Source organism: Canis aureus, chromosome 2 (genome assembly GCF_053574225.1).
Source record: "Canis aureus isolate CA01 chromosome 2, VMU_Caureus_v.1.0, whole genome shotgun sequence".
NCBI classification, from domain to species: domain Eukaryota; kingdom Metazoa; phylum Chordata; class Mammalia; order Carnivora; family Canidae; genus Canis; species Canis aureus.
Genome location: NC_135612.1, coordinates 45,081,577 through 45,107,631, shown reverse-complemented (window position 1 = coordinate 45,107,631; position 26,055 = coordinate 45,081,577). Strand labels below are relative to the sequence as shown.

General features: G+C 39.3%; 1 protein-coding gene and 1 long non-coding RNA gene across 34 annotated transcripts in view; one reads left to right on the top strand and one right to left on the bottom strand.

The window, feature by feature from the left end:
* The window catches only part of LOC144297130 (uncharacterized), a 200,023-nt gene extending 181,494 nt beyond the window's left edge, over window positions 1–18,529 (top strand). The window contains exon 3 of the long non-coding RNA XR_013364221.1: window positions 18,439–18,529. This is a non-coding gene — a long non-coding RNA (uncharacterized LOC144297130). The remainder of the gene's footprint in view (window positions 1–18,438) is intronic.
* Window positions 12,752–26,055, bottom strand: part of LOC144297055 (uncharacterized) — a 118,818-nt gene continuing 105,514 nt past the window's right edge. For all 33 annotated transcript variants that reach the window (XR_013364162.1, XR_013364176.1, XR_013364182.1 and 30 more), the window contains 3 exons: window positions 17,714–17,984; window positions 17,142–17,303; window positions 12,752–16,054 (listed from right to left, as the gene is read on the bottom strand). The gene's annotated coding sequence lies outside the window, so the exon portion shown is untranslated. The remainder of the gene's footprint in view (window positions 16,055–17,141; window positions 17,304–17,713; window positions 17,985–26,055) is intronic.

Here is a 26,055-nt window from a genome sequence, read left to right as displayed (position 1 = left end):
GCTTGAGGTGGCCAGTAGATAGGAAGAGAACATTGAGCATATGAAAAAAAAAAGGTTGGGAGGGGAGGAGCAGGGTTGACATTTACAACCAAGGGAGAGGTACGAAATTGCAAAGGTCATCAATGAGTAAACAGATATTAATGGTTAGCCGGATAACTGGAACATAAACAGGGCACATTAATAATTAACACCAGAAAAAATTTCGCGCTTTCAACCAAACTCAGGTTGGAAACCCTCCGCCACCCCCTCCCAGAATGAGAAAAACCCAGTAGTGATTTCTGGTCGCTACAGAGTGAAAATTTTTCTTTTCTTCTTCTTCTTCTTCTTCTTCTTCTTCTTCTTCTTCTTCTTCTTCTTCTTCTTCTTCTTCTTTTCTTCTTTCCTTCTCCTTCTTCTTCTTCTTCTTCTTCTTCTTCTTCTTCTTCTTCTTCTTAGATTTTATCCATTTATTCACAAGAGACACAGAGAGAGGCATAGGCAGAGGGAGAAGTAGGCTCCCTACAAGGAGCCAATGTGGGATTTAATCCCCCGAGCCCAAGGCAGACGCTCAACTGCTGAGCCACCCAGGCATCCCGAAAATTTTTCTGTTCCATGTTCACATTTTTCATATTCACACCCCCAAAAAACAGTTTTGAGATGAGAATAAGAGAAGGGATTATAAAGAAAACTTCTAGGTAAAAAATGTGTTTGAAAAGTTATACTCAGCCCATCACTAACTATTCCCTTGTTTTACCTGTTGGGACAATCTATAAAATTGATTAAGAAATATATTTTCTCACTAACCTATAAGGTATCACTAAAAGTATTAGTTCTTGAAGTTATTATGCCCCTGTGTTCTATTAAAACTTCTGAACTGAGGGGGTTAAATTTTGCATGGGCTGATTGGCATTTACTCCTATTTGGGGGGCGGGGAGGAGTTTAAGACATTTTTTAAGGTTCACAGCAAAAATGAGAGGAAGGCATAGAGATTTCCATACTTCTCTGTATGTATGCCCCACCAGAGTGGTACATTTGTTATGGTTGATGAACCTACTTTGACACATCGTTGTCACCCAGAGTTTATAGTTTACATTTGGGCTCACTCTAGGTCTTGCACATTCTCTGGGTTTGGAGAAATATGTGATGACATGTATCCATCTTTATAGTATCATATAGAGTATTTTCACTGCCCTACAAATCTTCTGATCTTTTAACTCACTACTATCAACATTCACATGTAGTTTTTGGTGTGGACATAAGTTTCAGTTTTGTTTTTTACTGCGAAATGCCAAGCCAGAGCTGTGGTTATGAAGGCAAAGGAGTGGGGAAGAGGTTGGGGGATAGACAGTGAACCTTGGTGAGTGAGATGACTCCCCCCAGGACTGTAGTAATGAATGTGCCTGAGCCCCACAGAGTGCTATCCTATGAGTTCATGGCATCATATTTTTAATTTTTTTTAAAAAGATTTATTTATTTATTTATTTATTTATTTATTTATTTATTTATTTTAGAGCAAGAGAGCAGTGGGAAAGGGCAGAGGGCAAGGGAGAGAGAGTGGGAGAAAAACTCTTAAGCAGACTCCATGCTGAGCACAGAGCTCAAGCCATGGGGCTTGAGCCCATGACCCTGAGATCATGACCTGAGCCCAAATCAACAGTCAGATACTTAACCAACTGCACACCCAGGTGCCCCACATTTTTTATTTTTTTAAGGAAGCCAGATTTCATTTCAAATTACTAGATTTCTGGACTTTTGAATGTTGAAAAATCATTGAAACCCTCCTCAGGCCAAACAATACCCATTTATTGCAGGCCATACCAGCTCAATTTAAATTTCTTGTCTAAATTTAAAATAAATTTAAAAAGCAAACAAAAATCCCTGAAAATTCATGGAGGAGGAGGAGAGTCTGAGTGTGCCTTTAAAATGTATTACAGTCTCTCTTCTCCTTCAAACACACTTTTCTCTATAAAAAAATATATATACATATATTCTTAAAGAAAACAAATAAAATAAGACAATAGACTTAATAGAAAACCAGAATATCTGCAAGGACCTAAACCTCATTCTCAGAGCTCTGTGAATAAAAGTCAAATGAGATACGTTTATATATGTGGTCTAATGGTTTACAGATGAGTGGGTAGCAGTGCTTTCAAATATAATGTGAAGAAACCAATTTTTAAATAAATGTGTAGTTTGGCTATCAAGCCCACAGGAGATATTGTGACGTACCCAACCTGAAAATCAAATTATTTAAGGTTGGTTATATTAATAACAGCCTCTAACCAACTGCTAAGGTTGACTATAAAACCAGACTTGCCAAAAGCAGCAAATGAGATAGGTTTAAGAAGAGGTGGAAAGAAAATCAGGTATAGGACATATTTACTAGTTAAATGTGAGTTAGACCTTTCATATGAAATACAGAGGCTGTGTGGGATCTTGTTTCTGAACCCATTGTGGAGGGACAGGTGTTGGTCTAATGGCATCACGGTCTGGTCCCTCCGTACTTGGCCACAGCCCATGCTGACTGTAATTTCTCCTCATCATTGACAGCTGACCCTTAAGCCATGCTTTTGCAGCTCTCCTAATCTTTCTTAGACTACAGCCTTATCCACAACATCTTCACTTTTGACATAGGCAAATCTTTATGTGTCCCATAAAATTCAGCTAAGTTCAAGTGTGTTCTCTTCCAGAAAACCTCACCTGACTCCTCACCTCTGTCCATAATGCCTCTTCCCCTTGATGCCTGGAGCACCTCTGCCAATCTCTGCCTTAGCGCTCACCTCTGCACTAGAATCATGGGTACATGGGTAGACACATTCCCCACCCCACCCCCACCAACCTGGGCTGTGAACTCCTAGAGGAAGGCAGGGGCTACTGAGTTCAATCTTGGACCCTCCACCACCTCACTCTGTGCTCAGAAAGCAGCACACTCATGTGGAATGAATGTATTGAGGAATGGCATGCACAGATCCCAGAGCAATAATACTCAGAAAAAAAGACTCTGGGGATGCCTGCATGGCTCATTGGTTGAGCATCTGCCTTCAGCTCAGGGTGTGGTCCTGGGGTCCTTGGATCAAGTCCCACATCAGGGTCCCCCTCTGCCTATATCTCTGCCTCTCTGTCTCTCATGAATAAATAAAAAATCTTTTTAAAAAAAGACTCTGATAAGGAAAATATTAATAAATGATCGTTATAGCTTTCTTAGTTGGTTTAAAACTTTGCACATGTTTGCTGCAATGACACTGATGGTAGCAAGTTTTATTTTGAAGGATCTTATGAATCTTAGTAAGCACAGTCATAAAAGATCCCAAATTTCAGTGCTTCAGCTTTTCATCTGTAATATAGAGCTGATAATGCCTCCCCACCCCGCACCACCACCCAACCCCCTCAGCTCAGCAGGTAGTTGAGAAGGCTACCTGAAATGACATACGGGACCATGTAAAAAAAAGAGTCACCCTATGAATGATAAAGCCCCAACTGGAGAACCTAGACTGGATGGTTGACTCTTCTCCATGCATCTCTGCTGATTCTATTAAAATTCTCTGCTGGGGCTCCTGGGTGGCTCAGTCTTTAAAGCATCTGACTCTTAGCTGTGGCTCAGGTCATGATCTCAGGGTCCTGGGACTGAGCCCCCTATAGGGGCTCTGTGCTCAGTAGGGAGTCTGCTTGAGATTCTCTCTCTCTCCCTCTGCCCCTCCCCCTCCCTTGTTCACATATGCTTGTGGATTTGCATGCTGCATGCTCTCTCTAAAATAAGTAAATATTTTAAATGAATAAATATTAAATTTTCTATTGTCTACAGTCCAATCTGCACATAAGTGAGGATTCTGCCTCTAATCTCAAGATTCTCAAGCTTAATAAGACATTGAGCAATTAGCAAGTGCTCACTAAATGCTTATAATAGAATGATGTCCATACAAACATTGTGGTAATTTCCCATTCATTCACACTGTACTAGACAATATTCAACAATATGGAAATGAAAGATAAAAAGGAAAATAGAAATTGAGAGGCTACCATTTATGGGGCATTCTACACACCTGGTTTTACTTATTAATTGTAACCAAATTATAATTACACTTGTAATTGTAAGTGAAGTAGAGATCACTGTCCTTATTTTACATGGGAGAAAATCTGAGCCTCAATGAGTCGGGTACCACACCGAAGGGTAAACAGGTGTCAACTCAGGATGTCACATTCTCCACGATGAAGCCCTTATACTGTAGGAGCTAATAGTCTCCAGCACATCAGATATCACAGAACCAATGATTTCTCTTTTTTTTTTTTTTTAAGATTTTTATTTATTTATTCATGAGAGACACAGAGAGAAGGAGAGACACAGGAAGACAGAGAAGCAGGCTCCATGCAGGGAGCCTGATGTGGGACTCAATCCCAGGACCCCAGGATCACGACCTTTGGCAAAGGCAGATGCTCAACCACTGAGCCACCCAAGTGCCCTGAACCAATAATTTCTAGAGGTGAATGAAAATGCAGGCACATCTAGTCCAACCCCAAATCGTAAATGACAAAACTGAGGTTCAAAAGATAGTACGTGGCCAATGCCACAAAGACAATAAAAAGACAGTCATGAAAAATGCTGATATGTTTCATATTCATATGTTATATCTTATTTATATACTATTTTCATTAAATTTACAAGTATATTTATAGTTCATAAAAGTTCTTTAAATAATTCTTTCTTTGATCTCATATCAAAAATTTGATAAAATTTTACTTTATAAAAATAACATGTATTTTGTGCTGGTGCAGAATTAAATCTTACATAACAAACAAAGTTAGTTTTTTCTTCCTGAAAAATACCAGTGACCTTTCTCTTAAAAAATAAACTTTTTTGTTGCCAAAAAACCCCATCAGAGAAGGCATAACTCCACAGAAAAAGGCCTCCTGCACAATAATTAAAATAATATTTAACTACTAGAAAAAGACAGGGGTATCTCTTCCTTTAAAAATCAAAAGAAAACAAAAAATAAAATAAAATAAATTTTCTGTGAAAATTGCCTCAGTCACCTCTAAAAGTGTTCCCAAATTCCAAATGGCACCATTATTAGCGATTCTTAGTGCGTGAGGTAGGCATTTAGGAATAAATCTTTTAAGTAATTCAAAACAAGGACTCTTCAGTAAATAGTTGAAATTACAGGGGGGAGTTCGAGTCATCTGGTTTCCATTAGGATGATAAAATAGTTCACTTGAAACCTTTTACAAGATGCTTTGTTACTGGGAGGTGTCTGCCCATGTCACTCCATCACTGGCCATTTGACACAACATAAAAGGCTTCAAAAGCCATGTAAGGCCTCTTAATCAAAAACTAATTGTAATAGATATTGGGGAGTGTTAACACGGTGACCGCTAGGTTGTAGCTGTGGTATGGAAGCGGCAGTGAACATTAAACACAACCCCGAGTTGATAGGGCTTATCTCAATTTCAGAGCTAGTGCTAAGTACTACAGGCCAGTATCTCCTTGCTATTGCTTTGTACCACTTTTGGAGTTAATTGTCCCATAAGGCTTCATCTTCTTAATGAAATTTATGGCATTGTCAGAGAACTTGGTAGATACTACTGCAGTTTAGGAGACTTTACAGAAAACAGAGACATAAACAGAGAGGAAAAGAAAATACGTACTTGAGCCCTAATGCATCTGCAGCCTTCATCAAGGGAGAAGTTCCCCAGACACTGCCAAGGTGTTTGCAACACATTAACTCTTTCAGACACGCTATGGAATATTCAGACAGTGCACTGTCTTGGAAAGTTAATAATCAGTATCCTAGGACCCATGGTAGGCATTCAATAAATACTTAAGGATCAGCCTTACAAGACTAAAAGCTCCAGTAAGAGATGAATGGAAGTCAAGCATCCTGTGGCCTCTGTGCCTAATGCAATGTCTGAGATACGGCTGGCACTCAGGAAAGGTTTTCTGAATGATTGATGAAAGAATAAATGATCTCACTGGAGGATAGTCAGTTTATAATTTTCAGAGTGCTTTCATGTTTGATCCCCACAACCATCCAGTTGACAGGCCTCGTGTTTCATTAATGACTGATCTGAGCCTCCACCGGCATGTTGCAGCTCCCATTCCAGTCTTCTTGACTTCAGACTAGACAAATACTCGGTGAATAGCCCATTATCTAAATCGGGCTAAGGAGAATTTCAAGTTAAAGACCAAGTGTGATTTTTGGATCTCCCATTGGATACTAGAACAGAAATACAATGTATATATTTCAGGAAAAAATGATGAAATCTGAGAAAGCCTGTAGTATAGTATAGTTAATAGTATTATACTTTATACACACAAACACACACACACACACACACACAGTCTTACTTTGTTAGTATCAGTATTAGGATTATGTAAAAGCAAACTGGATGAAAGGTGTAGAGGAATTCTCTGTACTATCTTTGAATTCTTCTGTACCTCTAAGATTCTTTCAAAATAAAAAGGTCTTGAAAAGAGCAACAACTCCAATTATCCTGATACAAAACCACATTATATAAGAACATATGAAGTGGAATGAAAAAAAAAATGTGTTACCTTCATCCACTTGCAAATGGGTTTTCCAACTCATGCCTGCTCATTCTCTCCAGCTTCCTCTAGTCACAATTTTTTTTTTTATTTATGGACAGAGCGTGCATGTGCCCATGTGCACAGGGTGGGGATGTGGGACACGACAGAGGGAGAGAGAGAGAGAGAGAAAGAATCTCAAGCAGATTTCCTGCTGAGTGTGGAGCCCACACGGGGCTTGATGTCAAGTCTAAGATCATGAGCCAAAATCAAGAGTTGGTTGCTTGGGATGCCTGGGTGGCCAGTGGTTGAGGGTCTGCCATGGGCTCAGGTCTTGATCCTGGGGTCCTGGGATCAAGTCCTGCATCAGGCTCCTCACAGGGAGTCTGCTTCTGCTCTGCCTATGTCTCTGCCTCTCTTCATGTGTCTCATGAGTAAATAAATAAAAATATTTTTAAAAATTTTTAAAAAGAGTCGGTCACTTAACCAACTGAACCACCCAAGTGCCTCCAGCCCCACAATTATATATATGTTCACAAAACTCTACTCGAATCTTTGCTTCTGTAGCTGTTGCATTTTGCATTAGACTCATGCACAAATTCTTACACTATGCTTTGAACTCTCAGAGGAAAAGGATTGTGCCTTGTTTATCCTTGTACTCCCAGAGTTGTTCATTTGAAACCATTTGAGTGCTGATCCACAGAAAGAAAAAAAGCCTCTAACAGAAATTACCTGATCTCAGCCCAAAGAGTTATTACATAGTTGAGAAGATCTCTTTGACTGCTTTATAAGTGTCCAGAATAATAAAGGCAAATATATGGTAGAGTCTAGTTCTCTTCCACATCAGAGTGATTCAGAAAGTTCTAGTTCTCAGGACGCCTAGATGGCTCAGCGGTTAAGAGTCTGCCTTTGGCGCAAGGCATGATCCCGGGGTCCAGGATCCCTGCAAGGAGCCTGCTTCTCTTCTCCCTCTGCCTGTGTCTCTGCCTCTCTCCGGATGTCTCTCATGAATAAATAAAATCTTACAAAAAAAAAAAAAAGTTTAGTCTTCAAGATGGCCCAGCAACCCAACTTCCTTCCATTCTATTTTCCATCATGCCCTAGGATGTTGCTCTGGATGGCCATCTAAAGACTGATCACCACTCCCATGTCCTCATCTCGGCCTGACTGAAATGGGAATGATGAAGTAGAGGGCCAGCAGCTTCCTTTTACAGACACAACAGATCAGTTTCACTAAATATTTATACTTAGACTATAGCCCAGGATTTAGCCTAATGGCTACACCTACTTGCAAGGGCAGTTGGGAAACACAGTCCAGTTAAGTGGCTTTATGACCACAGATAGGAGAACCAGAATAGTAGATATTGAAGGATGATTCTGAATCCTGGCCACAGTTATTTTATCTCCTAGAAATTTATCTAATAAGACATTGATTTTTTTCTTACAGAAGTTAATTTTATAGAGCATATTAGCATTTTGTATGATAGTAATACTGAGATATAATTCATATACTATAAAATGTACCCTTTTAGGGGCACCTGGGTGGCACTCGCGGTTAAGCATCTGACTCTTGGTTTTGGCTCAGGTTATGATCTCTGGGTCCTGGGACCAAGCCCTGCATCAGAGTCCATGCTCAGTGGGGAGTCTGCTTGAGACTCTCTCCCTTGCTCCCTTTTTCTTTCTCTATTAATAAATAAATAAATAAATAAATAAATAAATAAATAAATAAATCTTTTTTAAAAATGTACCCTTTTAAAGTGTACAATTCAGTGGTTTTTAGTATATTCCCTGGGTTGTGCCATCATTACCACAATCCATTTCAGAACATTTTCATCACTTTCCATCTCCCCTTCTTCCCACCTCTATCAACCACGAATCTAATTTGTCTTCATACATTTGTCCAGCATGGTTATTTCATATAAATGGAATCATACAAAATGTGACATTTTGTGCCTGGCTTCTTTTGTATGACATTTTCATATATACTAACATTGCATTCCTTTTTGTAATAATATTCCATTGTATGGATGGATATACCACATTTTGTTTATCCAGTAATCCATTGATAGACATCTGGATTGCTTTCACTTTTTGGCTATTACGATTAATGCTGCTAAGAATATTCCTGAAGTTTTTGTGTGAGCATGTATTTTCCATTCTCTTAAGTATACATGTAAGCATGCTGGGTCTTATCGTAACTCCATGTTTAACATTTTGGGAAATTGCCAAATTGTTTCCCAGAGGGGCTGTACCATTTCATGATTCTACAAACGATGCATGAGCATTCCAATATCTCAACATCCTTCCCAACACTTGGTATTGTCTGCCTCTTTATATTTTAGCTATACTAGTGGGTAGGAAGTGAAATCTTATTGTGATTTTGATATGTATTTTACAAAGGCTAATGATTCTGACCATCTTCTCATGGGCTTATTGGCTGTTTGTTTATCTTCTTTAGAGAAATTTCCATTCTTATCCCCCACTCCTTTTTAATTGGATTCTTAGTCTTTCTATTGTTCAGTTGTAAGAATACTTTGTATACAGTGGATCTAAGTTCCTTATATATGATTTGAAGATATTTTCTCCCATTCTGCGAGTTGTCTTTCTTAATGATGATTTTTGAAGCATAAAGCCTTTTTTTAAAAAAAAATTTAGTGAAGTCCAGTTTATCTGTATTTTCCTTTTGTTTTGTTTTTTTGTTTTGGTCTTTGGTGTCATATCTAGGAAACCATTGTCTAATTCAGTTTTGCAGTTTGATCTCTTACCTTTATGTCCATGATCCATCCTGAGTTAATTTTTTAATATGGTGAGAGGATGGGGTCCAATTTCATTCTTGTATGTGTATTACCTGTAGTCCTAGGACCATTTTTTGAGAAGATTCTTCTTTGCTCCATTGAACTGTCTTGGTAATCTTGCCAAAAATCAGTTAACGGTACGTGTGAGGATTTATTTCTGGATTTTCACTTCTCTTCCATTGATCTAATTGTTTATACTTATACCAGAACCACAGTTGTCATCAATGTACTTTACGCTAAGTTCTAAATTTGGAAATGTGAGTGCTCCAACTTTGTTCTTTTTGAAGATCATTTGGCTATTTTGGGTCCCTTGCATTTCTATTTAAATTTTAGAATCAGTTTGTAAATTAATGCAAAAAAAAAAAAAAGGCAGCTGAGATTCTGAATGGAATTAGTTGACTCTATAGACCATCTGGAGAAGTGTTGCTATTTGAAGAATATTGTCTTCCAATCCATGAACATGGCATGTCTTTCCAATTATTTAGCTCTTTTTTTAATTTCTTTCAGTGAGATTTGGTAGCTTTTTTTTTTTTAAGATTTATTTATTTATGATAGACGGGGGGGGGGGGTGCAGAGACACAGGCAGAGGAAGAAGCAGGCTCCATGCCAGGAACCCGACGTGGGACTCAATCCCGGGACTCCAGGATTGCGCCCTGGGCCAAAGGCAGGAGCTAAACCGCTGAGCCACGCAGGGATCCCCGAGATTTGGTAGCTTTTAGCTTGTAAGTCTTGTACATCTTTTGTTAAAATATGTTATTCTTTTTTTATATTAAGAATGGAATTGTTTTCTTAATTTCGTTTTTGAAGTATTCATTATGAATGTATACAAACACAATTGATTTTGGTATATTGCCATTACATTTTGCAAAATTCACCTACTAGTGCTAATATTTTTTGGTGGATTCCTTGGGATTTTCTATAAACAAGATCAGTCATCTTCAAATAGAAATAGTTTTATTTCCAACTATTGCTGTTAAATTATCTATTTTGCCCTTCAACTCTGTCGGGTTTTTTGCTTTATATATTTTGGGACTTTGTATTGGAGGGGTAATATGTTTATCATTGTTAAGTCTTCCTGATGAACTGATACTTATATTTTTATAAAATGTCATTCTTTACATCTGGGAGCAGTTTTTGTCTTAAAGTCTGTTTCATCTGGATTAGTATAGCCACCCCAGCTCTCTTTTGATTACTGCTTACCTGATAAACATTTTCCTATCTTTTTACTTTCAGTCTATTTGTGTCTGCTCTAAGTGTGTCTTCTGTAGGTAGCATACATATAGTTGGATCATGTTTGTTGTTTTTGTTGCTCTTGTTGTTTTTACCTATTTTGCTAATCTCTGCTTTTGATTGATTAGTGCATTTACATTAGGTAATCACTGATAAGGTAGGATTTATAACTGACATTTTGCTCTATGTTCTCTATATATCTTATGCCTTTTTGTTCCACTATTCATCTGTAACAGTCTTTTTTGTATGTTATTTTGATATTTTATGGTATGCTGTTTTAATGTTCTGCTGTTTGTCTTACCTTTTTTGTTGTTGTTGTTATTTTCTTAGTGGTTGCCCTGGGTATTAAAATCAATATCCTAACTTACTCCAGCAAATATCTCATTTCAATTTTTGTACTTCTCAACTCTAGAATTCCTATTGAGTTCTTTTTTATAGTTTATATCTCTTTTTTTAAAAACGATTTATTTATTTATTTATTTACTTATTTATTTATGAGAAAGAGGGAGAACATTCAGAGGGAGAAACAGCGGGACAGAGAGAATCTCAAATAGTAATCTCAAATAGTCTCCCCACTGAGCATGGAGTCCAAGTGGGGTTCAATCTTAACACCCTGAGATCATGACTTGAGTCAAAACCATGAGTCAGGTAATTAACCAGCTGAGTCACTCAAATGCCCCTCTAGTTTCCATCTCTTTATTAGTATTCTCTACTTGGCAAAACTTCATTCTCATACTTTCCTTTAATTATTTAGATATACTTTCCTTTAGTTCTTTTAAAGTCTTTGCCTACTAAGTACAACATCTGGTCTACTTCAGGAATAGCTTCTTTCCCTGATTTTTTTCCCGAGGGTGTGGGCCAGACTCTCCTTTTTCTTTAGAAAACTGGATTGTTTAGAAAAAAGTATGATGTGTTACTCTGGAAATAAGATTCCCTCCCTCCCCCTGCCCAGAGTTTATTGCTGATGAAGTTTTTATTGTTGTTGCTGCTTGTTTGCTTAGTCATTTTCTTGAAATAATTTTATAACATCTATAGTCTGTGTCATACGCAGCCACTGAAGTGTCTATAAGTGGTCAGCTCATGATTAGAGGAGATTTCCTTAAATTATTTCAATCACTAAGTCTCTCAGCCTTCACCAAGGAATTCTGAAAGAGAGAGGGGGTACTTCCAATGCTCACCTACATAGCTGAGAACCCCACCTTAGCCTTCACTTTCTGATTACAGAGACTCAAGATCACCAGAGGTGAGAAATTGGAGCCTTCTTGGGTCTTTCCCAAGCACGTACCTAGCCCTGCACTTGCATGTGGGTTTCTAGATTTTCAAGAATATGTTGGAGCTTTTCAAAACCCTGTATGGATATCTCATCCTCTAATTTTTTCCTTTTTAATGTTTTGCTTAGTCTCTTGGTAACTCTAAGTGCTATCAGCAACTCAGAGAGCTGCCATGTTAAACAATGCCACTGATTGTTTTTAACAAACACCCTAGAGAAAGGGTTGTTTGTACAGAATGAGCCTTGAGTCAGGTCAAATAAAGACAAACTGTGACACAAGTCAAATAGTGACAGTTTTCTGGGAAGGGGCCTTTGGGGAGCTTCAAAAACCATTTTCCTCTTTCAGTGGCTACCAGGTTAATTGTTTTTCGAATTACCATACTTATCAGGCTGCTGGTTTTCCAGGCTACTACAGAATTGGGGAGAGTGGACTGGAGTGAAACCAAGTTAAAATGCCACACCACTTACCCTTATCATAATTTAATCATCTTTCTTGAATAAACACTCTTCAGATTACTACAAAGCTTTGGTTAATTTCCAGAGTCCTGAAAAAGTTGCTTTTAATTATTTTTGCCAGTATTCTTACTACTTTTATGAAGAAGTGAATTTTTTTGTGTCCTCAATATACCTTTACAGAATTGACTTCTCTCATATTTATATTTTGGTTTAAACAAATGTGTATCTTCAAAGTTGGTAATCATGGCATAAATTGAGTAAAAATCTAACTATGGCAAAGGATTTTGTTCCTTCTGAAGGCCAAAACAGTTGTTAGCCAAACCCAGACGTGAGTCACCAGAAATCCTCTTGTAGAAAATTTCTTAAAATCATAATCTGAAATTTATTAGGATACCAATACTAATTCCCCAAATATTTGAATTTCAGCAAATAATTATGGATCCCATATTACATGCAAGTACATAGATCATTTGCAATGGAAAATCTAAAAAATTGATACACAAAGTCTGCTTTGAAAAGACTTAAGGAATATACACATGCCAGAAACTAAGTAATGACAAAGATATATGCCTCCCATTGGTCCAGAGGCAACAAGAGCCTAGAGATCAATAGGATCACAGTAATGCTAACAAAATTCATGTTCTTTGCCTCTCACCTTGTCTGTGATTTGCAGAAACTCCAAGTCTCATCTTTCTACCCCTTCATATTTCCCTCCACATCCTGAGTTCTTCAAGAGGTATTCCACCCTTTAGACATTGCTTAATCCAAAAGCTGTCAGGTCTAGAGTAAAGAAAAATGTCCAAGCTAATCCTGCTTAGCAGAGGTTTAATGGGCTGTACAGCAAAATCCAGGGGTCCATGAAATAAAAAAACTGTTTTCATCTCCTCTACAAGCAGGAAATGAATCTTCCTCCCAAAAGTAGTTCGAACTCACTCCTCACTCTACTTTGGTATGATCTTTGCACTCAGGCTGAGCAAGATTTTATCACCTCTCTGTACTTATTAGCCTCAAGAATTCAGACCATAGTAATCGCTTTATGTCTTACTTGTAACGGGGAGTATTAATGCCTACCACTTGGTTTGTAAATTAAATAAGATAAAATATTTACATTGTCTGGCCCATAAAAAATGCTCCTTACCCATTTATTCCTATTCTTTAGGCGACAAATCCCCTGTTCGATCATCTGGAGGAGATGAGTCTCACCTAGAAGGTTTTACAGATTTGTGAAGACAGCAAGTTGGCATCATTCTTCTCTTACCTCACATAACACCTCTCCAGGAAGGCCTTCCCTGACCACCCATCCAAAAGAAACTCCCTCTTAGTCATGCTCTGTCCCATTTTGAGGGTGACCAATAACCCCAATTTGTGCGAAATGAGGGTGTTTCCCAGGATGTAGGATTGTGCTAAAACCAGTAGAGTGCTAAGCAAGTCTGAAGAAGCTATGGCTCTACCACCATCGTGCTTTTTGTTTTCTTTCTTCATAGTCTTTGCTACTTTCTATCTGATAATTTGCTTTACATGTCTGTGTTCTCATTTCCTTCTAATTAAAATGGAAGCCTCTTGAGGGTGGGGACAGGATTTGATCTGTGTGATTCACAGCTATATGTGGATGCCCACAACACAACTCACCACATAGTAGGCACTAAATGACTATTTGTTTAAAGACTGATTGGACTGTTAATCTATTGACTCATTGTTGTTTGTTCAAGATTTTATTTTATTCATGAGAAACTCAGAGAGAAAGGCAGAGACATAGGCAGAGGGAGAAGCAAACTCCATGCAGGCATCCTGATGTGGCACCCGATCCCAGGACCCTGAGATCACAACCTGAGCCAAAGGCAGATGCTCAACCACTGAGCCACCAGACACCCAATTGACTCATTTTTTAAAGTACTCACCTTTCTATTTTCCCAGTTTGAACAACATAAATGCATAAAGTTTTGTATGTCACCGCGATTCATTTTTTAAAGCATTTGATTTGGCTATAACGACTAAGTGAGCTGTAAGCCCTTGAACCTGTGTGGCAGTGAGAACTTCAGACAGCTGTGTTCCTTTTCTTCTGATCCCCCAACAATATAATTAAAAAGGATTCACTGAAATGTAGACGTTTCTACCATTTACCCTGGAATGTTGGCTCTAGCCAATATAACCTAGTCTGTAAATACAAGATTAGCGTCTGTGAAGGGAAAGCTCTCCTTCCATAAAACTACGTTCAAAAGGAAATCTCCACCTCTTTTTCCGTTATAGAAGCAGCAGCATTACTTGTAAGACCCATAATTACCTTAAATGTTCCACAAGGATGGAAGAGCTACAAATGTTAAAACACAATCTGAGACCACGTCGTTGGACTCTAAAATGAACCAGATAAAGCTGATGCCCTTTTCTCCACTATCAGTTTACTATATAAATGAGAAGACATAAAGTAGTTTTAGATTTAATTAAAGTAATTGACTGAATTGCATTTTGTAGTTGTGATTGTCATTAACATTCTTGACCTCTCTGTCACCTAGATGTGCCAGAGAATTTTTCCAATGGATATTTATTAGGAGTATTATCATCAATAAGCACCATCAACATATTAAAATTAATTTTAACTTCTTTATGGAAGACTGAAAGCGCAACCAGCTGCTGAAAACCATCCGTTCTAAATCATTTTTTATCGATTCAACATGGCTAGACCTCAAGTACAACTAATAGGGAATTTTATGTGTGTGTAGGCAAGTTTCTATGTATATGAAATATTTAATTTTATTTTATATCTAACTCTGGTTACATTAATCACATAACCATATTTTCCAGAGCCCTGGGATTCACTTGCTATTTCAAGCATATGCTGGGCAGTCCTCATGCTGGCTTGTTTTATGTCCACGTGCATATTCAGCGACACATGGACGTTTGGGCTTATTTTGACTGCTTGCAAAGAGCTTAATAAAAGACAGGCTTTGGTGCATCAAAAGAACTTAGTCCACAGGTGTTCTGAGCCGGGCTAACTTGTATGTAGAACAAACAATTAAGCTCTGGAATTTGAGACTCTAAATTGTATCAGTTGAGCACCTGTCCTGAAGGGTGGAAAACACCTTTCATTACATTACCCACGGGCATGTCGGCTCTGGGCTGTGTAGAGTTACAGCCGATCCGATTCAGGCACGCTAGCTGAGGTGCTACTGCTCCTCCTGCGAATGCCCCCGAGGGCTTCAAGTGGACCTTCTTCAGAGAATATCTCCAGTTCTGTCTCCAACTATGTATGCCATCCGCAGTGATGTACTTCTCTGTATTTCTCCTACATTTATCGCTTACTGAGCATCTACCATATGCCCGGCACTGTGCAAGTGATTTTCAATACAGCATTGCACCTCATTTCACCCAGCAACACTGCAAGGCTTAGTAATGTGCCCAAGGTCACATAAGATTCAGTGGTAGAATTTGGATTCAAAACCAGATCTGTTGGACTCCAGAAGTCCTGTTTTGACGACCTCCCCTGGATGAATGGTGCTGTGGGTGCCAAGTGGGAGGACCAGGCTCACTGAGGATGATCCTCATTTGGGTGCCTTTTGTCTCAGCTTTCTTCTCTTGCCTTTTCCTTGTCAAGAGTTCCTCAACCTGTGTGCTTCTCACATTTCCTTCCTAGCTTTGTCCTCAATTTCATCTTAAAAAAAAAAAAAAAAAACTTTATTCATTTATTTATTTTAGATAGAGAGAACATGTGTGCACAAGCAGGGAGAGGGGCAGAGGGAGAGGGAGAAGCAGACTCCGTACTCAGTGCAGAGCTTGATGCACAGCTTGATCCCAGGGCCCTGAGATCATGACCTGAAACAAAACCAAGAGTCAGATGCTCAGTCAACTGAGTCACCCAGGCACCCCATAAATTTTATCTTGTTATAGAGGGCTTCCCTGACCTCCCCAACTCTCCAGCCCCACACCCTACTGTGATTTCCTTATAGCACATAGCACCACTCGGTGTATTATAGATTCATTTGTTGACTGGTTTGTTTTCTGCCTTCCTGGCAAGATTTGAGCTCCATCATGATAGAATTGTCTTTCTCTTGTTTCCTATTGTATCACAGTATCCTGTAAACTGTTCCCATCACATACAAGATGCTCAATAAATATCCAGTGAATGAAAAACGTATATGCATATACATGTATATGCATTGCTCCTTGTTCTTAATTCACTTATATTTACTATGTAAAACACAAAAGTTCATTGACATTTCATTTTGCTGAACTATCACATCATAGAAAATCACATGTCAAGATTCAAGAAAAACATCACCTAAAGCAAATGAAGTGCTAATTCTACCCAGCCACTGAGTGACAACTGCAGGTGTCCTGAGGTCAGGGCCATGTAAATCAGTCAGGCAAGTCAGCCCCCCAAGCAAGGACCGAACACCTCTTCACACAATACACAGTTGCATTAAAGCAGAAATCAGATATTTCGGACTAATACCTTGTTTGCTGATGGGATTTACTATTAAAATCTGGGTGGACCAGAAAATCCAGGGAGCCTGGCTGTTAAAGCCATAGGCTTTCCATCTCTGGGCAAGACACCATTCCTTGCTAGGCAATGGCTATGCTTAATATACCCCTCTCTGCCTTCACAAAATGAGAGGCAGCCTCTTGGATGCCAAATGTTAGAATATTCAGAAATGTTGATGTCCTGGAACACTGGACATGTACCAGTCACCATAACAAGGGAGAATTGTTTTTGTAGTAGTAAATCATGACAGGGATGGTGATTACACTCATAGTAGCTGACATGCATTGATTGCTTACAATATGTCAGATACTCTACATGGTCTCAATCAATCTTTACAATACCTCCAAAAGGGAGAGAGTTTATTATCCCCATTTTGCAGATGAGAAAACTGAGACTTACAGAATCTTGGTAACTCACCCATTGTCATGCAGCTGGTTAGCTGAAATGTGGTTAGCATGACTGTTTTATTCCAACGCCCATGTTCTTTATAATTTTGCCTTTCAGTGTAAAAAGTAGACCATGACTCCTTTGAAGAGACTTATAAGTTAATTTTGTAACTTAAAGATGGAAAGAGTAGCACTGCAAACATAAAAGGGAAGAATATGAGGCCACAAATAAATACCAAATAGCTCAGCTTGAAAGAGCTTTATTTTTTTGTTATTTTTTTAATTTTTTTATTTTTTATTTTTTTAATAATAAATTTATTTTTTATTGGTGTTCAATTTGCCAACATACAGAATAACACCCAGTGCTCATCCCATCAAGTCCCCCCCTCAGTGCCCATCACCCATTCACCCCCACCCCCCACCCTCCTCCCCTTCCACCACCCCTAGTTCGTTTCCCAGAGTTAGGAGTCTTCCATGTTCTGTCTCCCTTTCTGATACTTCCTACCCATTTCTTCTCCCTTCCCTTCTATTCCCTTTCACGATTATTTATACTCCCCAAATGAATGAGAACATATAATGTTTGTCCTTCTCCGATTGACTTACTTCACTCAGCATAATACCCTCCAGTTCCATCCACGTTGAAGCAAATGGTGGGTATTTGTCATTTCTAATGGCTGAGTAATATTCCATTGTAGACATAAACCACATCTTCTTTATCCATTCATCTTTCGATGGACACCGAGACTCCTTCCAAAGTTTGGCTATAGTGGACATTGCTGCTATAAACATCGGGGTGCAGGTGTCCTAGCATTTCATTGCATCTGTATCTTTGGGGTAAATCCCCAACAGTGCAATTGCTGGGTCGTTAAAAGAGCTTTAAAAGTGAAGAAAAGAGCAACATCAATCTGAGTAGAAATTATCATGGTGGGCTTCAGGAAGGAGGTGACATTTAAGTTGGATGTGCTTAGAAAGAGGGAGAGGATAATGAAGAGTTTTGCAAAAGGAGAAACTGCATAAGGAAAGCCATGCCAGGAGAAATTCAAAAGTCACATTTGGGGCTAAATAGACCAACCAGTCAAAAGTGGGAAGTTTAGCTAGAGTAGTATTTCCCAAACTTTTCAACATGGTGACCATCGTCATTATGCACAGAAAGGGATTTGATGTTAATTATGATGGGAAATGCTAAGTTAAATGAAATTTTGCAGGACTTATCAGAGCCTTTAGTGAGATTCGTCGCATCATGAATCTCGAGTACAGGATGGTATTATAATGCTGGATTTGTTTTGCCAATTTATTTGACTAGTGGGCCCCCTCTCCATTTTCAACAGAGCACCTGTTAACATCTCATTGAACTGGACATCCTGTGGTACCCGTTTGGGAAGTTCCACTGTGCAAACATCATGGGTAACAGCACAGGTAAGACTGACAGGCACCATTCCACGGGGCGCCTCATTGCCCTGTGAAGGGGGTCTGTAGTTGTTAGCACTAGCGAGTTGGTGAAGGCTTCCAGATAGGGCCATGCTATGAGCAATTGTTAGAGAAGACTGGTCTGGCAGGAGAGGAAAGCAGCAGATCCAGGACAATCAAAGAGAACAACTTTGTGGTCCAATTGTGAGGTCGTGAAGGTCCAAACTCAAGAAAAGAATCACTTCATCCATTCCCATGACTCTGGCTTCTTGTCACCACTGTTCTTGGGTACTCATCGATTTCCGGAGGTTGTTCGAAAACCCCTCGCCATGGGCAGTAGGGAGAGATGAGGTATTTAGAGAATGCTGTTAGAAAGTTGGTTCTCCGCTTTGCCCACATCCCCAATGGGACAGCAAGTGCCATCCCTCCTCGGACACTTCATTTAACTGTCAGACCTGTGAGGTCAGGAACACGTCTGTTTTGCCTTATCCCAGTGACCAGCACATAGTAGGAGCTTCATAAATATGGTTGACTGAGTGGATAGATGGGCAGCTTATCTACTGGAACAGATGTGGTGTGTTCTGGAATCCTTTCTAGCAGATTCAACCAACTTCCAGATCAATCCCCCAATATCAAGATTAGCACGTTATAAAATAAAGCCTCTCGAGTGTCTATATAACTCTTTCTATTTGACTTTATATTTCACATGACCTCTCATATTTCTGTGAGTCAGTCTCCAGCTGGCAAGGATTCTATTTGTCATTTTTCCACAGGCAGAAACCCAAACACCATAATCCCTGGTTGCTTTATCCTTTTTCCTATTCACAGATCACCCCATGCGATGCACCATCTACCATCTTCCGCACATACACCTTCCTGATTGCTAACACCTGGTGAATGATGAAACGGAGCATGTTGCTACTCTGCATTCTTATCTTTCCTTGACTAGAACTTCAGGGAGAATTTCATCAGGAAGGTCACGCCAAACACCTGACCCCCTTCAGACTCTGGAGGAATAGAGACCTTCCTTATGGAGTTGCTATGTAGGTTAAGCCACACTATTGGTTTTGCACATTTCAAAAGAATATCCGAGATACTCAAAGGCTTCCAGATTTAGCCCAAACTAGATTTTTCTTATCTTCCACATTGTCCCTCAACACATGTACCCTGAGTTGTCATGAGTTTCAGTGTCTAGAATCAAATATTATTTTATTTTTACTACTGTTTCCCATTGCCCAAACTCTTTTACCACATTATGTGATTGCCTGTGCTGTTCACCTCTTCCTCAGGCCAGCCAATTTGATGTTTCAATTTGTGTAGGACTCTTAGACCCGATTCGGATTTTAAAGGGTGGGAGTCAGGTGACATTTGGACACTCTATGCCATGAAGTCAGTTCATCGGAGACCAAGAAAAACTTTGACTCTCCTTCTGGAAGAAACTTTTTCCTTATTAAAAAATGCCAGATAAGCCCAAGGATATACGGTTTTACACACAGGTCTGTCTACCCAAACATTTCTCTATGATGCTTCCAGAGGACATTAGCCCTGATGAGTCAGCCCCAGGCACACAGGAGTCCTCACACCTCACCTCTCACAGCTAGAAAATATTTCTTTGCATCTTTAGGCTAGCACTTAGGCCAGAAGTAGGAAGAGATCATCACAAAATACCATTCAGCCAGCTGAGTCGTTTTTAGATGTGATTTATAGAGTTTTGTCTTGAGAACTGTCTAAAAATAAAGGACCAATCTTATCAGCCTTTGATTTCCCTTTGTCTTCAGAAACCCCCAGAATGTTCTCCGAGATGACTGGAAGTAAAATAAAAGTTCCACTCATTTATGGATCCTGCCCAACAGTGGTCAGTCAACTTAGCATCTATCTTTGGACGTTGCCCAGATAAGTTCTGTTTGATCTAGTGACCTATCAGTGAATTGAAGGTTATTCTTAAGTACACTCATGAGCCAGTGTGAGTCAGTAACAAACCTTCCTATTTCACACCAAAATACGGTGAAACCCCTTAAGGGAGTCCACTGATTATACTATAGAGGTTTGTATGAACCAACGAGGATAAATAATTAGACTGTATTTTTAATTAATATTGCAGTGCCTTCTAGCACAAAGATATTTAAGATTGCGATAGTATTGGAATAACAGTAAGTGGAGAAACAGTCTTGCTTTTGATGAAGCCAGGAAGAACAAAGAAAGTTTTGTCAGACTGACAAAAATACCCTGCAATTCTGGCAATCTTATGTCAAAAGTTTCGAGTGTGTTTAAAGGAAGTTTTCAATTTAGCAAATGTTCTATTTGCCAAAATGAATATTGGTCTTTATTACCAAAAATAAATCCACAGAAAATGAAAGGCAGGTACTGTACATTTCTAGTTGGCATAATTGCAAAACTTTTTGTAATCATGTGAACTTTATGGAAATAAAAACAATTAACACAGATTTCATAATGGGCACCATTTCAATTTTTGTTTCATTAAGCTTCATAAAAATATAGACTCATGAAAAAGCCAGTTCAATTAAAGTGTGGACTTTTCATTATTTTTAACACATTTTACCTATTTTTAATTGATGAAAGTGTTATGTATTTTGCCAACCCAAGAATTTTTCACACTTCTTTAATTCAAACCAGCTTGATTTTTGCAATTCAAATAGATTATTATTTGGCATTAACTGGAAATCAAATAAAGCAATAGTAAAATTTATTAAATAGATCACAATGCATACATTATTTCCTAAAGAAATTTATTTTATACATTCAAAATACAGTAAATCAATTTTTGTTTAATCACGGCTAATCCTTACAACTTCTTAATGAGGAAGATACTAATATTCTACAAACATGATTTTATAAATGAGAAAATCCAAGCTCTAAAAAAGTATGCCCAAGGTTATACAGGAAGTGCAAAGTCCAGGATCCTAACACAGGTAATCTGACCACTTGTCATATCTTCTGTAGGCTTAAGATAATCAGTCCCTTGAGCGATGGTGGTGTCTTTTTCTTTCTTTACATATTTATTTTTTATATATATTTTTCATTTGCTCGCTTTTCCCTGTACACTGTTCCTGGGCAAGGTACATTTTAGTATACATAGTTAATGGTATGTATTCAGCTTCTATTAACCCCAGCTCTCTACAACCTACATTTCTATACATTTATGGTAAGCAACACTTAACCGGTAATTATACTGACCCCTAAGACACTGCTAGGTAATAGTCATCTGAAGCATCACAGAAAGATAAAATTATACCCACGTATAGCTTGAGCTACAGATTAGTATCTCCAACTGCTAGATGATTTGAACAACTCTGTGTAGGTCTTATAGATACCAGGATTATATCACATCCCGTATGAAATCAACTTTTTCATCTTCTGCTCAAAATTTCTCTTCATTGCCGAGCTTTCCAACTAGACTCCAGAGAGTCACCCACAAAAGCATTTTTCATTCACCCCCATATGGTCAACAGAGTATCCATTCTACCTGCTAACTATCTTTCCATTCCATTCTCTCCTTTACATCTTCAGTGCCTTAGTGCTGACCCTTATTTTCTTTTGCCCAGAAGATTTTAACAACTGGGTTACAGGTAACCTTGCATCCAGTCTGTCACTAGGGGCATTCTTCCTCCCGGGTGCCCAGAGTTTCTTTCTGAAGTAGAAACCCTTCATTTCTTAAAGACTGAGGACAGCTACCCCTACCTTAAAGAAGTATTTTCCACTGTGCCGCTCTGCTGTGGATCGTCCTTCTAATACTGCATGCATTCATTCACAGGTTCACCTTCCCTACAAGGTTATCAGGCCCTTTTATATTTGCATTTGAAGTACCTAGCACAGTTCCTAGCATATTGTGGAAACTCAACAAATGTTGATTTGAAGGCATATTTCATTGCCTTCTAATTCAATATCTTATAGAGAGTAGGTGTCAATGCGTATTTGTCATCAAATTTCTCAAGGGAGGTCAAACTGACTTTAAAGAATATGTAATCTAGGGATGCCTGGGTGGCTCAGCGGTTGAGCATCTGCCTTTGGCTCAGGACGTGATCCTGGGTCCTGGGATCCAGTCCCACATCGGGCTCCCTGCATGGAGCCTGCATCTCCCTCTGCCTGTGTCTCTGCCTCTCTCTCTGTGTCTCTCATGAATAAATAAATAAAATCTTTTTAAAAAATTAAGAATATGTAATCTAGAGGGGTTACAGACAAAAGAAAGAGATTTTCCCACAGGAGATGTACCTAAGGTCCTGCACTAGCTCAAGAGTCTAGCTAGGTCAGCTAACCCAGCTAGCAGTATGGTTATTCCTCCCCGCCCCAAACTTCATGAGCACCTCCTGCATCTGTACCTCACTAGAAAAGGACAGGCTTCTCCCAAAGAGGAAAAGACAGACTTTTTAACCCCAGATACAACTTACCAGTGGAAGGCACTAGTATGCCCAAAGCACAGCGCTGGACACCACTGAGGGCGTGTCCTCACCCAAAAGTATCTGGTACCAGATGGCTCCAAGAGTTACAGTAACTTCCTTACTATTCACCAGTAGGTGGGATTCACTGAGAAACAGCGTAGCTCTACAATGCCCAGAAGAAGTTAATTTCCAAAGAGTTGTGTCAAATCCTTTTCAAGGATGTGGCAGATCTATAAGTGACTCTGCCACTTTCCACCTGGGCAAGCTGTTTCACCTCTGGACACAGCCTTATCCTCATCTGTTGGATGTTGGTTGAGGCAGCGCTTGAAACCATTTAACACCTTGCTCGGCACATAGCAGGCAATCAGTAAGAGTATATTGCATTTGATCCTGCTCCTCCCAAATCTTACGGTTTATAAAAATGAAAAGAAGAACCGCTTACATGAAATTAATAACCAACTCAAAAATCTGTTACTAAGTGTATTTTGGACAGATCTATTTGTCTCTGCCATTCTCCATGTTAAATTAAAATTAAAACACACTCTTTAAAAAGCCTTCCTCGTTCAGCAGAACAACATGCAGAATTATGCATGCAAGCCACACATTTTAGTGCTGACTCAACTTCTGGCACAAAGTTTGGCAGTTTGAGACCTCAATGTATTTAAGGTAAGGCCTGGATAGAACACAGACATCAGTGGTTCTGTCACTGGAAAGTTAGAAATTCTGGTTGGAATCTAGCAGGACACAAATGTCTCTTTTGTAAGGTTGGGACCTTTCAAGTTATTTCCCATCTGTTTGTTTGTTTGTTTGTTTGTTTGTTTGTTTGTTTTTATAGGTTCCATCTATTCATTCATGAGAGACACAGAGAGAGAGGCAGAGACATAGCTAAAGGGAGAAGCAGGCTCCCTACAGGGATCCCAGGACCCTGGGATCATGACCCGAGCCAAAGGCAGATGCTTCAACCACTAAGTCACCCAGGTGCCCCTATTTCCCATTGTTTTGTGAGGGAGTCAGATGCATTAGGCAATTTAAGCAAGCTGGACAGGGCACAAGCCCAGCTCGCAGTGGGGCTCAGACCAAGTCAGACACAAAGGCATGAGCTGCTGGCAGATAAGGACACTAGCTCTCAGGAGCATGCATCCTCCCAGCATTGGAGTTAATGAGGCCACTGGTTCACTCCTATTCCTTTCCAGAGACTATCATGATCAATTTGCATGATGATTATGGGAAAAATTAAAACAGTATTCCCAAAGATGAAGTTAATAAGGCTTTTGAGACTTGGAGCTTCCTGGAGGAGAAAGGTATATTTTTCTCTAAAAGGAGGGCAAGCATTTGAGATTAGCTATGGTTTGGTTCAATGAAGCAATGGTAGATTCCGACAAGCAATTTTTTCTTTATTCATAGCATCTTACACCTCGATGAGACCTCTCTCCCCTAAGAGCACGTAATAAGGGACACCTGGGTGGCTCTGTGGTTGAGTATCTGCCTTTGGCTTAGGTTATGATCCCGGGGTCCAGGATCAAGCTCCACATCAGGCTCCTTGCAGGGAACCTGCTTCTCCCTCTGCCCATGTCTCTGCCTCTGTGTGTGTGTGTCTTTTATGAATAAACAAAATCCTTTTTTTTAAAGAGCATGTAACAAATTTAATACAGATTCAGAGGGAAGTAAGAAAGAGCAGGAGGAGAGGGTATCTGAATAAAGATAGGAAAAGTGATGCATTAGTGGAATACTCTTGTGGTTGAAAAGCCATTTGCTCCTCCTTTCTGTGAGAGATCCTACATTTACTAGATTAGAACTAAAAGTCATTCATTTTTTTAACTTTTTTTTAAATTTTAATTCAATTTGCCAACATATAGTATAATACCCAGTGCTTATCCCGCCTAGCGCCCTCCTCAGTGCCCGTCACCAATCACCCAGTCACCCCATCCCCCACCACCTCCCCTTCCACATCCGTTTGTTTGTTTCCCAGAGTTAGGAGCCTCTCATGGTTTGTCTCCCTCTCTAATTTTTCCACTCAGTTTCCCTCCTTTCCCTTATAATCCCTTTCACTATTTCTTATGTTCCATATATGAGTGAAATCATATGATGATGGTCCTTCTTTGATTGACTTATTTCACTCAGCATAATAATACCCTCCAGTTCCATCCATGTGAAAGCAAATGGTGGGTATTCATCCTTCCTGATGCTGAGTAATATTCCATTGTACATATAGACCACATACATCTTCTTTATCCATTCATCTGTTGAAGGACATCGAGGGTCCTTCCACAGTTTGACTATTGTGGACATTGCTGCTATGAACATTGGGGTGTAGGTGTCACAGCTTTTCACTATATCAGTATCTTTGGGGTAAATACCCAGTAGTGCAATTGCTGGGTCATAGGGCAGCTCTATTTTTAACTTCTTGAGGAACTTCTACACTGTTTTCCAGATTGGCTGTACCAGTTCACATTCCCACTAACAGTGCAAGAGGGAAGTCATTCATTTCTCCTTTGATACTTCAAGCCCGCCTAAGAAAGAGACATCAACAGCGATGACCCTCCCTCCTTAGAAGCCACAAATCTGTCCTTAGTGCCTCACTAAAGGCGAGCGCCTCACATACAGAGCAATTCCTTGTTCCATTCAGTTTTTACCCTGTTCCTGTATTTTCTGTGAAACTAGATCCTGCTTTTTCCTTCTAAAGAGTCTTGCACTTTATGCCCCATAGATAAAACATGTAACTACCTTGGCAGCTGCCTTGGAGGATGAAACCCATGAAAACAGTCCCCATTCTACTTTCCCTCTGAAAGCATCTGCTCTTCATAGGCAGTCATGGTCAAAAGCTCAGCTGATTAAGGGGGAAACAAACAAGATCTACTTTCTTAAGATGGCTTTTCTCGGTATTACTGCAAAATGGGACAAAATAAAAATGCAGAATAGGAGACTGTGCTGCTCTTTCATGCAGTATAGATTTTACTTTTAGCATCTAAGTTGTCTTTGTAGAATTAGCAACAAGAGAGCTAGTTACACCAACAAATACTCAGTATCTCAACTAACTTTCCTTGCAAATAATTCTCAATGCCTCTGTTTCATCATGCTCAGCTAATGGTGGGGAGTCCCATGTGTGTAAAGACATACACATCCTTCCTTAATAATTTGTGC